Source organism: Stegodyphus dumicola, chromosome 10 (assembly GCF_044657685.1).
Source record: "Stegodyphus dumicola isolate Sdum_Otavi_A_Nest chromosome 10, ASM4465768v1".
NCBI lineage: Eukaryota > Metazoa > Arthropoda > Arachnida > Araneae > Eresidae > Stegodyphus > Stegodyphus dumicola.
Window position 1 is genome coordinate 111,820,206 of NC_140777.1, and position 15,186 is coordinate 111,835,391.

Below are 15,186 nucleotides of genomic sequence, written 5' to 3' on the forward strand. Positions count from 1 at the left end.
ATTATGATCCAGAATTATCCTTAACTCTGGCAATTGATACATCACAAGTGGAGTTAGGTACGGTACTTTCCCACAGACTGCTTGGTAGAATTGAAAGGCCAAATACATATCCCTCTAGAACACACACTAAAACGGGAAAATGTATTCTCAAACTGAAAAAGAAATGTCAGTCATCTGGCGAACAAAAAACAATTTTCTCTTCTTAAAAGGCTGTAAATTTACATCAATTACAAATGATTAATCTCTTTTTGCAATTTTCGGCTCAAAGAGTGGCATGCCAATTTTGGCAGCAACAAGACCTCCTGCACTACGCTCTGACATTACAGTCATTCCAATTCGATATTATTTACCGTAAAACAAACTATCATGGCAATGCTGATTTTCCTTCACCACTACCGACAAACTCAGGTCAGCTGTCTATTCATGATGATGTAAATATTTTTCAATTACAGCAAATTGAAACTCTCCCAATTACTGCCAGAGATCTGATTAAAGAAATCGAAATTGATGCAGAAATCAGTTATTTGCTACGAATACTTGAAAGCAGTGGTAAATTGAAAGGAAGGAAGAGGGAGTACAGTCTCCACGCTGGCTGTGTAATGTATTTATTTATTATTATTCCGCATGCTTCACCTCTCAATGGGCACTGCAACTCAGTCATGTTATTCTGATCATTGCACCAGCACCTTTTTTGGTTGTTTATCTTTCCAACCTTATTACTGATAAACAGATTTAACATTAGTGTATTACTCTTGTTGGGTGCTCCAACTTACAATTTTGGCCCGCAGTCCGTAGTAATCCTGAAGAAGGTCTTTGAGGCTATTAATTCCTGGAGCTGAGGAAGGAAGACTCTGGTGGGAGAAGTGAGTGGAAAGTCCTGAAGAAGCTGAGGCACCTGAAGAAACTGAAGCAGTAATTTGAGACGTCTGATGAAGAAGCTGAGGCACCGCAGGTGTTGAATTTTCCGTTAAATCCTATGTGATATACCTGACTTCGAATCTAAAATTTATAGAGAACACAAAACCTTGTCTAAAACTTAAAGGTTTATTCAACTGCAACTTCAAAATGATGAAAACTTAACATCATAAACGAAAACTTAACATCTTAGGTGGAAACATTCAAAATGCTTTAAGAATTTGGACTGTATTAGGAGATGAGGGGGAAAAAGTCTTGTAATAATTAAATCATTAATTAAAAAAATAATATACGACTCTATTAGATATATTAGTGAAAATGTAAGTATTATGTGATTTTCTAATGTATATTTTCTGTGCTTATGATACATTAATTTACAAAAATAATAATGTAAGACTTCAGTGCTAATGCAGTTGTGTGTAACAAGTTAAAAAATGAAAGGAACTGTATTAATAAGATAATTCGCCTTAGTAATTCAACTAAGTATAATAAGATGCACAAAAAAAATTCTTCCCCAATTAGTTCCTTAAAAAGATGTTTATTGTAATTCGATGTAACTAGATATACTAATGTAAATATATTGTTTGTATGAAGTACAATGTACAATGAAAGTTTGTATGTATGTTCGAAGTAATTGTGTTATATTAATCTGCCATAATCCAACTGTTGTTAATAGGTCAATTTCTTTGTAATAATTGTATACTGTGTCTTTGTAATTGTATATTCAATACGTAAGTCTAGTATTAATGTAAAATGGCTAGCATCCGATGCGAGCCAACTAAAAGCCCAGCGGGGTACAGTAGTAGTGTGGCGGAGCAACACCTGTAAAAGTCACTGACGAAGTTCTGGTGCTTCGTCCACTTTTCCCTGTCCCTATCCCTGTTGTTGGTGAGAGAATGTTGGATTTCAGATGACGTGAAGTTATAATTTATGAATGCTTTCATTTAATTTTATTTAGTTAATGTTTTCCGAGTCAGTTAATTATTTTTCTTTTAGTTTTGTTTCTTGCATGTGGCAATTGATGTTTAATGCTTAAAGTTTTGAACGAAAGTTGTTTAATGTGTTGAATTCCACGACGAGAGTAACTCGTATATTTTATTGAGTTTATGATACATCCATTGTTAGTGAAATTTGAATATATTTACTTAGTTGACAATTTTGGAGGCCGAGGAAAGTGTTATACAATTTATTATTTTATTATTCATTATACTATTTTACATTGAATTACATAGATAGGACTAAATTTTTTCTTGCAAAGCTGATGGAGTTTGTTTTACTCATCTAGTATTTTATCATCTCATTTTACTATTCTGTTTACATAAAATAACGGCGTTTCACTACTGCGAAACTTAAAAGTTACTATTCTGTTTACGTTTAAAAATCACATCTTAGTGCTCTCATAGCCGCCAAAAAATTTGCCAACTTTTGAAGGCCAAAATAATTTGGTGCTTACTTATCCCGCTTATGAAACATTATCCATTTTAGTGGTAATGCATTTAAAATGTTGGCACTATTATTGGTAACTAAAATCATTCTATGACTTCTGTAAGCCATTTTACTACCTGCTACAATTACAAAAACTACATGTAAACAAGAAATGAGTACTGTTCCGTTTCGCCGGCGCAAATTTCGCCAAACACACTTTTTTGGCGACAACACACAGTATACACATAAAATATGTTAACATATGTTAGTTCTAAGGAATTTTTATTTTGAAGGCATAAACATTTTAATATCGTTTAAAATTTTGTAAAAATACAATAAGGACAATAAATTTGTAAAAAGGCATTAATTTAAGAACTTACTATGCTTTCAGGGTACAACACCCTGATTCGCCGTTTCGTATCACATGACAAGTGATCTCATCTCATGTAAACTAAGCTACAAAAATTTAATTCTCTCAGTAATTATCTAGATTAATTGCAAATTAAATCTTGATATGGCATGCAAGAATTATTTCAATTCGTACGAATAGCTTACTCAGAAATTATGTAAAACGGCAGTGCTTTATTTTGCTATTGTGTTCTCATTCGAACTGGTGAATTTAACGCTTAACTTTGCCTTTTTTATATTTTCGCCTTCGGGTGAGCGGTGTGATTGCATCCTAATTGACTTAATTACCGCAAATGTTCTTAGGGCATAAAATTGAACTATCTGGTAACAAGTATGCCAGTATTGAAAGAAACAATCAATCTGATAAGAAATGGCTGCGACTTGTGTTGAAAATGAAGCGTAAAAGGTTACCAGCGAGGATATTCCGTTTGGCATCAGTAGTACCATTTTTGGCGACTTTATCGTTTGCCCCAGCAAAATGGAAAATTACCAAGAAATGCTTATAACTTTTACGTGTCATGTGCTACTTGACAAATTGTTTAATTTAATTAACTCAATCTGAATTCACAAGAAGTAAAATTTAAACTCATTGATCGTTTGCAGAATGCTGTCAAAGCTTTGGCTGTCATAGTATTCATTCAGAAGCAAGCACAGTCTAAAATTTTTCTAAGGAGGGGAGAAGAAAATATCCACAGCAGATGAGCTTTGGTCTACTTCTATGCCGCGATCTCCTTAAAGTCTTTTTAATTATATAATCTACTTATTTCTAGACAGATTGACTTGAAAACAAGGAGTAAAGCCTATAAAATTTAGAGCAAGAACTATTAATGAATGTAACAAGACTTAAAAATACCTTATATATTCAGTGGTTGTATTTCGAGTTTCTTTAAGTCTCGTGATAGTTTAAAATATATATTGAAGTGGATATTTTATGTTAATCTTTTACCCGTAATAAACTTTTAACTCTTTAAATGAATAAAATTGGATGACTCGATGACTTAAGAAAAAGAATACAACTCGTTTATTTTTCATCAACTCAAATCAAATAATCCACCAGTTGTTGCTGAGCAACAATCCTGGGTTGCCATCTTACAAAAATTAAAACGCATACAAATTAAAGATAAGATAAAGAGGAAACATAGAAAGAGCTACAATATATTTCCGAAGTTTTTTATACGGATAGTTTAGTGATACAATTACTTATTATTTTAAAAGTACAATTTAAAAGTGATTATCGCGTGATATTTGTTATTTTTGACCATAACTGACACCGCTGGCTTTAAAAAGTATTTAAACAGCGTTATTTCCCTATTAAATTTCACTTGTATTTCAGTTCAGATAAATGCAAGAAATATAATGGCAGTTCGTCAAAATTTTCATGAAGATTGTGAAGCGGGTATAAATAAACAAATTAATATGGAATTCTACGCAAGTTATGTATATCTCTCTATGAGTTATTTTTTTGATAGAGATGATATAGCTCTACCAGGATTCCGAGAATATTTCAAACAAATGAGCAAAGAGGAAATTGAGCATGCCGAAAAATTGATGAAATACCAGAATATGCGAGGAGGTCGTATTGTGCTCAAATCCATTGCGAAACCAGAAGTTGAAGACTGGAAAAACGGCTTGAAAGCCATGATGGCTGCTCTAGAATTAGAGAAGACGGTGAATCAAGCTTTGCTTGATCTTCATACTGTTGCTACTGCTCATAACGATGCTAACATGTGTAATTTTTTGGAATCTGAATTTTTACAAGAACAAGTAGAACACATCAAAGAATTATCAAATTATGTTTCGAATTTGCACCGCGTCGGAGATGGTCTTGGAGAATATTTGTTCGATCGTGAAACGATGCACAGTAAAGATGACAGAATATCTTAAATTTCGAAGGACGTTAATAGATGTAACTTCGTTTAAGCGTTCTACTACAGACCCCATTCGAAATTTAAGATAAAAATTAAATTTGAATACATTAAATGATGTTAATTTTAATACTCAGATCATGTTTATGCAGGAAGGAAATAAATCTCCATTTCCATCAGTCAGTTTAATCCTAATATACGGTACACACGAGATTTGGCGACTTTCGGCTACATTATGATGAGCAGTAAATGCAGTATATATGATGAGCAGTAAACGAGTCATTTTGCTGTCGGCAACAATTTTCAAAATGGCGCAAAGTCCGTACCGTATTTTAGGATTTTACCCATCAACCATTTGATGCATTTAAAAAAATCTCGGTTTGGATTCAGTTCTGCTCAGAAAAAAGGTATAAGAATACGTCATCTCATATTTGGAGGATTATAATAGCGTATGGATATTTCATTGTTCACAGATTAGCACACTTCTTGAATGATATGCTTATTGTTTACGAATTTTTAACTGAAGTTTGTAGTTGTGTTTTAACTGATTAGTATTACTATATTTAATTTACAGATCTTTTAAAATCCTGCTGGGTCTGCAGTTTAATTTATATTATTTCAAGTTAATATTTCATTTACTTTAATAGATATCTGTATCATTATTATAATTAATTTATACTAATGATATAAGTGCTTTTGGTACTTTTATCTATCGCACCGAAAAGTCATGAACTTGTTGGCGATTTCCCGAAGAAATGTTATTCTTGATATAACAGTGTGTTCTTTGGCGAGCTTCAAAATTATTCGGCAAGCTAATGCGGCAAAGGTAAGAGGTATTTTCAGAATCGCGATATCCAAAGGATTCCATAAAAAACTCCTCGTACACAACAATCTTTTTCCATTAAAAAAATCAAAAACTCAGTATCGCTCACAATTTTGGCAATGTGCCGTCGAAAATAGACGTATGCGCATACATCTGGGTTGCAACATGAATACGTTTTCGCGAGTTTTTGATGGTTGTTGTGAATAATAAGAAAACGCCTCGTCTTTTGTTATTGACATAAGTAGCAATCGACGGAAGAAATTTCTACTCTTCAACATTAGCAGTTTCATACCAGACGTGTGCCAAAATATTTTACTAAATATAGAAAATGAAATACCAGCATTAAGAAGGAACCAATTGAGAGAAATGAAATGTAAGCAAAGTATTTGTCTAGGTAGCATATTTCTTTGATTAATGCACAAGGTTAAAGTAAGGCCAAGTTAGGTTACAATGTTAAAATCAAGGTCACAGATTAAAGTATGCGAGAGAATAACCGCTGTAGTCGCCATAAACGCAAGCATGCATTGTGACAAGCAGAAGCCTTATGTCGTTTTGTGGGATGGAGTTCCATTTGTGTTGTACTTGCTTCAGTCAAATCAGCAGTGGTCTACGCTGGTTTTGGATAACACTGGATTTGTCATCCAATCATCTCCCATATGTGCGAAACGGGAGCGTTTAAAATTGTTGTATTTGTGCTGCGACGCGCGCTAGCATCCCCTATGAGACTATCTGCGCTGTGTCGCATAGCGGTATATGAAATATTTTTCGTTACCATGGATATTGTTGAAAATAAAATGGATGTTCTGAAGATTTGAATTTGTGTTTTTAATTGTTTATTCGGATAACAATTTTTAACTTCGGGTGATCTCGCAGGCCAAGGCAACATGTCGACAAACTTTAAGGCACGCTGGATGACAGCAGTGCTTTGGGGGTGAGCGTTATTTTGTTAGAAAATGCCCCTTGGAATATTGTTCAAGAATGGCAGCACAGCCGGCGCAGTCACTTGTCTTATGTACAAATTTGTTGTCGAAGTGTGCGGGTTAACGACCAGAGTGCTTGCTTCTAGGGACTTGCTGTTCAAACTTTAACGCCTGGTGTGGGTCCTGTGCGTCTAAGCCACAGACAGCTTGGTTCTAAGCGCTCATGTGGTCAACTTCTGACCAATATACGGCTTTCACAGCACTAAGACGGAAATGGCCTGGCTAGGAGCTGCTCTTCAAGAAATCGATTTGTTACACTTTGTTCTGTCACTCTGGTGCCAACAAAAGCTGGCATGTCTGTTGCAGATGCAGAACGATACTTTATAGATATGCGGCGAAAACGACTATCTTCTTTTTAATTGGTGGCTCGTGTGCGGCCAGACCCCAGCCTTCTTGAGGTAGTAGCTTCCCTTGACCTCTTTACGCACCTTATTTTTTTTTACAAATATTTAAATGGACAATATATTACAAGTACTTCAAAAACAGACGATGATATTCTCGAATCGTGTAGTAAAATAAGGAATACAAAGCAATATTATGAGCCTGGAAATACTGGCGATATAAAGTGTAGACATGCTTAATATGTAGATCTAAAAGAATTACTGAGATACTGTTACCTTTTTATAGGAACTTATTTTTATTTCCTATTAAATACAACATCCATTTCTAACACTCTTTTTCAAAACATCATTTGCAACAAATTTTGTTATGTCTATGTTTAAAAGAATATTTGTGAAAATAATTATTTTGCTAAAGTGTATAAGCGGCTTTTGATCTTGAACAAAGTTCAAATCTAATAAATGCAAGATTGTTAGAGAGAAAAAAAAAAAAAAAAACGTAAGCAGAATGTTGGTGTATTTAATGTTGGAATTTAATAGTTAAAAATACTTGTTTCTTTGCGCACCACCTATTTTTCTCTTGTGTACCATCAGTAGTACGAGTATCACCAGCTGAGAATCGCTGCTTAAACGATATACCACTCAGAGACGAACGAAAAAAAATTGTCTTACCCTCGGCTTGTGTTATTAAAATTTTTCGAATCTACTTGCGCGAATTCGAATTTTCGGCTTTGATAAATATAAAAACGAAACCAAGATCCAGACTTTTAAATCCAAATCAGGAAATTAGAATAGCGTTATCATTTTTACAACCAAATTTCGCATTAAATCAAATTTCGCATCATTAAATAAACATACAGCGATCTCCAGAGCCACTCAGTACTCGCTAGAAACATTTTGTTTACTTTGTAATGCAATTTCATTTCATATTTGATTGGAAACTATTATCCTATGTTATTTTTACAAAATATACTATGGGGACATCAATCAATTAACCCAATAAAATTCTTTTAAATGTATCTTATTGTTAGTGTTCGCCAGATTATTTAATTATTTAATACCGTAATACACATACAAACAAAAAACAAAAAAAAAAAAAGTTTGAGAATCGCTGCTTGTGCCTTTCATTCCAAAGTTCATCATATTTTCAAATAAGCAAATAATTCATTATACTATATTATAAAATTAAGTATAAATTTCGTATTCTAATAATGAGTTTTTATCCTGCATGCTGATTTAAAGCAAAAAAAAAAAATTCAGTCCAAAAAGAGTATGCTTAATTCATTAAATTTTTTACTTAGTTTTAAATATATTATAATTAGTTTTTAAATCTTTTCTGAAAGTTTGTGTGAGTGTATATGATCAATCTTTAACCCTTTCCGGCATGCTACCTTATAAAGTCGGAGTTTTGATTAAAAAAAAAAAAAAAAAAAAAGGTAGGCAGTCTAATTAGGCCTACAGGAGTACACAAGTAAAATTTTGTGAAGATAGCACTTATCATTTTAATTCTGTGGGTGTGCCCGAAGAGAGCCCACTGATTGAATAGAGCTTCGAAAAGAGTGCTGAAATGAGCATTGTTGTCAATGAACTGGCCGATGAGATGCGGAGAAACAAAGAATACAGACTTTCAGTTGTCCTAGATTATCGGTGAGCCCAGTCTGGGTATACCTAGGGTTCGCCGTTTGATTTTAGGCAAGATTTCAAGCTAAAAATTTAAAAATAATATAGAATAAGGATATTAGCATACAGCCAAAAAAATAACATAGAAATTTCTTTTCAAACAATTCCTTTTATACACTAAAAAAATCTGGAAGATTTCTTTGAAAAATGAGGTTCTTAAAAAAGTAAACATGGCTAAAATATATGGAGTGGTTTGTGTTGAGCTGCCATCTACTATAAATAAAGAAGGTTCAGAGTAACTTATAGTAACTTATAAATCCTTTTTCATTCACTTTTTTCTGTGCGTGCAGTAGGAAATTTTTAGGTGTGTCTAGACCGGACACACTATGCCGCAAAGGGTTAAACATGCTGAAAAGATTGAATCTTGATATTTTTACTTCAACACAACGAGAATTTGTTATCAACATAATTTTATTTTTACCTTGTAGAGTTTTATTTTAAATAACCAATTTTATTTAATTTTTTATTCTTTCTTATAAGCCACCATTCCTCTAATTGTCAGTGCCAGAATATTTAAATCTGGTAGCGCTCGTGAAGGAATGCAAATTCCACCTTGAAGAAAGAGTTTAGAAACCGAGGTTCAGTAGTTAACGACCGCCTTACTTGGACACATCATGTTAATAATGTGCGTGACAAGGGCACTTAAAATAATCAAATGTTTATACCCAATTATTGGGAAATACTCTCAGACCAGTCATGACTTACGCTTCGCCGGCATAAACAACTATCTCTGATAAGGAACTTATCAAATGGTGCAAAGCAGATATCTTCGCATTATTACAAATGTCCACTTCTGTGTGCGTAAGAAATGTCTTCACGACGACCTTAAGATCGAACAGTTGGCGAAGTTTCTCAGAAAACTCAACAAACGCTTCTATCAGGAAATACAAGAATGTAATATAATGAAACACTTTGAACTCTTCCAGCTACGAGAATTTTCATGATGACCGCCATCTTCGCCTTTTACGGCTTTCATGCTTAGTGATAACCAAAATTTTCCTATGTAAAGCTTTATTGTGCTTTCGCATCTGTGCTACGTCCAAAATCTCTGCTGAATATGTGTTTATAGCATGATTTTGACTTCATCCTCCTCACTCATATAATGAAAAGAAAATGGTTGTAAATATTGTGTATATAGTCTTCCAGTTCACGAGAAAAAATTGTATTTTCTGTATTTTACCTTGTCTCCAAGACTCACTTAGACATTTCTGTCCTTGCATCGCTGCATGAAGCAGCCAAATTAAGATAGAAGGTATACAGCTTGCAGCTTTGGAAGCTAGACGCGGCGGCAGAGGCAAACGGAAAACGAGAGAGTTAGGCAATTGCCGTCCCCTCTGCTGCTTAAGCATCTGCTCCCAGAATTATTGCTGGTTCGCGTGGCTTAATTGCATTTACTTGCTGCCACTAGTTTTCGACGGGGGTTTAAGAAACAGGAAGTATTCCGAGCCCTGTGGTTTAGTTCAGCGACTTGTACCTATCTTCAAATCTTTGATTAGTTCCTTTGATTTCAGTTACCGCCCAAGCAGAGGTGTAGTTTGTTAGCGTCGAGTTGATGCATTGTAAATTTTAAAGAATTAATAAACTGTACTTTTAACCCTTCCTTCGTGCAGTTACTACTTTTACAGTTTTCACACAGGAGTTACTCTAGTGGACACTACAGCCTTACTAAACAGCAAACTTTTGCATGAAAATAGGCTTATCTAAAAATGAAAACATATATGATTACGTTCATCGTATCCAGAGGTCTAGTATGTATCAGCTTTGTAGAACAATCAATTTCAAGTATATTTCAGTACTCCATTAAATGCTTTATCATGAGCAAAGTGTGGGAGTTTTAAATGAAATGTGATTCTATCTAATCGTCTTATGAATATGTTACACAAGAGAACCTTCACATGATCAGTATAATGCACAATTTAACGGGATCCCAGAAGATCTATTTTCGATATTATTTAAAACTATTGAATCAGGATTCTTGTTACTTAAGCGTTTGACCTTTCGAATTAACTACTCTTGTATCCGCCTATTTGGCATGTTGCTTCCTACGAGGTGTTGTTCTTAATTGCTTTTTACTGAGCGGATGTGTTTATAAACAAGGATAACAGCGGATGTGAGAATATCCGCTGTATCCTCCTTTTATAGGCAGTTTCCTATATGGCCAGTACAGTAGATTCATTGTTTATTTGCCCCTGAACCTTCAGGCATCACAGCTCTCGTGTGTTATAACCTATCTATTTCAGCTTGAAATGTCTAATTACGAAATGTGGTTCCTTATTTCCATCTCTTCATTGTTCTTTTTCTCAGATAAGAAATTAATTTTACGTTAAAGCAGTAGTTTGACGTTTGATGAAGGAATTATCAGGTTAGAGATTCGCCAAAATGTCTTTTGACAGATTTTGATTGTTCTGTATTAAAAAGAGACAAGGAAAAAATTGAAATAATGAATCACTGCAAAGAGTATATACTTCAAAGATGTGTTTAGAAAAGGAAATGACATCATTTTATTCCGTGCGAAGTGTTAGAAATTACTGCTACAGTAGCTGTTTGGATTCAGCTAGCACAGTAGTTCTTAATACTACTTCATTGTGTCTCACGAATTTCTTCTGACACCTAAAAATCAGAAGTTTTCTATAGGTATTTCCACATTTTGAGAAAAATTCATTTCCTTTTCCCAAAGAGTTACTTGCTTACAAACCTTTGGTAAGATGGTAAGATGCAGCTGTTTAGTTAAAATACTAAAACCCCTTTTTAAAAAATTTCATTTCACATTAGTTCTATAACAGGGTAATGCTTCAGTTAGATTTCTTGAAAAGGATGCACCATTATCAAAGAAAACTGAATTTGCTTACCCTTTACACTACATTTTATTTCATGTTACGGATAAATTTGTTGCATAAATACATTTATGTTTGAGTAGCTTTAACAAAAGTAAATTTTGCAAAGTAAACAAAGCGTATATATCTCTTTTGAGTTCTGCGCCAGTACAAACTAAATTTTCGTCCATGTTTCTTTGGAAAAAATTTAATAATTTATGATAGCCAGCTATCTTAATTTTGGAATTTAAGCATCACCGTTTTTAAATGCAAACTAAAATGCTGTGAAGCCAGGTTAACAATGAGCTTCTAATGAGATTATTTTCAGAGTTTACGACAAAATTCAGAATAACACACAAACTGAAGATTTAAAAATTATTCTGTACAGGTTCAAAATATCCAAATTCCTTGAATTAGGCAGGATGGACATGCCAAAGTACTAAAGTAAGTATGCAAAGTACTAAAGGCCTCTATTTAATATAATGCAGGTTTTATAAAAAAATCTTAACATAAAACAGTACTTGGGAAAAAAAAACTTTTGAAATAAACTTAGAAGAAAATAATTAAAAAGCTTTACAATAACCAGGAAAGGAAAATGTTATAGTCATAAAAACTTATATTAATAAATATGATATAATTTTACATAACATGGAAAAAAATTTCGGAACACCGGGTTTAGTAAAAGTAAGAAATCATTGAAATATCAGTCTGAAGTAAATGTTTTCTGATTAGAAAGCTATGTAGAAGATCGATTAATTAGAAAGATGATTTCTGATTAGAAGAATGCTTAGTACGATTTTCTTTAACTACTACTCTTAAAACATGTTTTTCACACAAGCCTTTTTCAGTACTCATGTTTGCAATATTATGTGGAAATTCTATAATTCACTGAAATACATCGAAGGTATCTCGAAGTTTAATTATTCAGAATAAAGTAAGTTTGTTTATAATTTTCTTATATGGCTTCCATTTCTCTATTCCCTGGCACCGTCATAACCAATTGCAGAAATCTCTACATTATGTTGAATGCAGTTTGTTCAATTCTAAGCTACAAAAAAATTTCAATCATTTTCCACTTCCACAGACGCCTTAAGATAAATTGGCATCCACGAAGGCTTAAAACTCAGCAATATTTCATTCAGTTTTCTATGAGGGATAAAATATGAACTAAATTTTGGAACATCTCCTTTACTAAAACCCAATTATCCGAGTGAAATTTTACTTTGCGATTGGATCTTTATCAGCGTATTCTGAAATTGTACTGCTGTCCAGAAATTTTATTTTTCCTATCGATAGATTACTAGCAGAAGTCCGTTGAAAAAAAAAGCATGGATGTAAATACTGAAAAGATCACTTTCGTATGACAATATCCCCTCTGTCTCAAAGTGAGTTGTCTTTAAATTTGCTATCGTCTTGGAAAGAAAGATGACACGTTGTCTTGAAAAGATGATCTCAGGTGGAATAGTTGAAATTAAGACTAAATAAGCATGAATGTAATTAAACAACTAGGAAGAATACGCTGGAAATATGCCATCTGCACTTTATTTACAATTTACAAAATGCTTATAAAATTTATTGCGAAATACTGATGTCCTTTAATAACTACTTAAGAATTTGAAACGCAAAGTGGAACTTTTCAAAATAAGGGTTTTTGTCTTATAGGAACTGTAAAAAAACAACCCCCAAAAATGATCTGTTACATTACACTGGGCGGCTGAGTAAATAAGATCATTCACGAATTCCTAGTTTAAAGTAACAGCTATGCCGGCACGGTGAAGAACACTTTCTTTTAAAAGACAAAATCCATCTAGCCCTTTCGGCATATATCTCCATTCGCTGGATTGAGACTTCAGCTCCTACGTGTTTTGGACTTAAACGGCCGGACTGGAACTGGAACCGGACTGGATCAGGACCGGAACAGGACTGGAACCGGAACAAGACGGGAACCGGAAAAAGACGGGAACCGGAACAAGACGGGAACCGGAACCGGAATCTCTCATCCCCTGGCTTCTCCCCCGGGCAGGTCTACTCTGGCTTGAACTAAAATGAACTGCGGTGCCACTAAGGAAAGCACCTCCTTTTATTGACGGCGGTTGCCGTTACTACAGGCGATTATGCGAATATTTAACAGCAGGCGCATTTGACGTTTTTATGGTAGAACTTGCTGAGGTACGCGGGAAATCTTCTGTGATTTGAGAAAGCTTGTTGTAGATAGAAGTCTATTTTGAGCCTATTGGTGGAGACCACGGGAAAGATAGAGTAAGTGTGTCGATCGGTGTCTGAGTAGTCCCAGCGAGCTTGCCAGATAGATATGAAGGTGCAGAAAATCTTCTGTTTGGCAGCTACTACGGAGAGTAGGATCTATGTGTCGATTGAAGGGTGACTTGTGGTTTCTTTGGCTAAAGAGTCGGCTCTTTCGTTACCTTGGGTAAGTAGAATCTTATTTTTTACTTGGGTACCTTGATGACTTGGGTACCTTGGGTACCCAGCATAGAATCACTTGTCTGGAAGAAGACAGGGTAATGAGCACTTCTTTTAATAAGAAGATGTGGAAGGTTTGCGTGCCATTCTTGTTCAGGGCTTGCAGGGCGCTCATGCTGTCCGTGTAGAAGCTGATGGATGGAAAACCAGTGTTGCCTACCCAGAGATCTGCCTTCTTTCAAGCGAAGGACTCAGCCTGGAAACCCGAGGCGTGATCGCTAAGTCTAAACCGTTCTGAGTGAACCTCTGTATTCTTGTGGAAAGCGATATAGGCTGCAGCTTACTATGAAACTTTAAAGCCATCAGAAAAGATTTCTAAGTCCTGCTCTTTTGGTAGATGTTTAAGCTATTTTAGATCATTCATGAGAGCTGAGTGGACGTGAGTATAGTGGCATTGTGGTTCCAAGGATCGCTGTTCTATGAATGAGGAGTCATCGAGCTGGAAGGAGTCTTTAAAATGAACTAACCTGTAAGTCTCGCATTCACTTTCTGCTTTGAAATCTAAGCGAAGAACTCCTGCTAGAATTTGAAGAGCTGCTATGGACGTGGTAGTAAAAAACTTAGTGATCTTGAGAAGGCTGATGCGTTGAATTTGGAGTAGCTTCTGATGAACCCTTACCGTTCCAGTCATTCAGATGGGGGGGGCCGTAAAGGATCATCCTTTCAATGCCAGGAAGATAGAGTTCTTTCAAAAGTTTCCCTTTTGGTGTCTGTTTATTTGCGAAGATGCGATTTATACTATTAATAAGATTGCAGGTTTTATCTCGTATCATTGTTAAGTGCGGTACCCAGGTGAGTTTTCTATTAAGTAAGAATCCTAGGTATTTTAAAGTATCTTCATTTTTTAGTGCTTGACCCTGCCATTTTATAAGGAGTGGGCTATTTAGAAGTTTATTACACTTTGGATCATTTTTGTCTTATCAGTCATTTTTGTCTTGCTGAATTTAAGCTTGGGTTTAAGGTTCCAGCCGGTGATAAGATCTAATGCTTTTCTCTCTATGTTTTCTATTTCGGTGCGATTACCTCATTGAATGATTAAGATAAAGTCGTTTAGTGGATGTCCAACACGTTTGCTGTTGGAAATGAATGCAGTTATATCGTTTTATATTTACCTTTTTGGAATGGCAACAGAAATTATATTGTTTACTTAGAATATTCTATCTGTCAGTTGAGTTTAAAAATGGTACAGTAGACTACCGATTATCCGCGCCTGCTTCTCAAAGTTTTTTTTTTCCAGCGTAAAGCAAAGAAAATAAAAATTTTCACAAAACTGAGCGAAACGTTAAATTTGCTAACATCGTGCTTATTTATAGCAAAAATATACTAGGCCTTCCCGGAACCTTCCCCTCTGATGAGTAAGTGATTTCTTACTCACCCTTGCAGTGCCCGCTTCACCTCCCTCTCTCGCCTTAATCTTACTGACACGTCCACTTCCTCCCACTCGCCATTGTTAGTTTG

At 34.8% G+C, this 15,186-nt stretch overlaps 1 pseudogene; it reads left to right on the top strand.

Moving 5' to 3' along the window:
* The first annotated feature begins 4,065 nt into the window (after positions 1–4,065).
* LOC118183030 (soma ferritin pseudogene) lies at positions 4,066–7,710 on the top strand (annotated as a pseudogene).
* Positions 7,711–15,186: the final 7,476 nt, after the last annotated feature.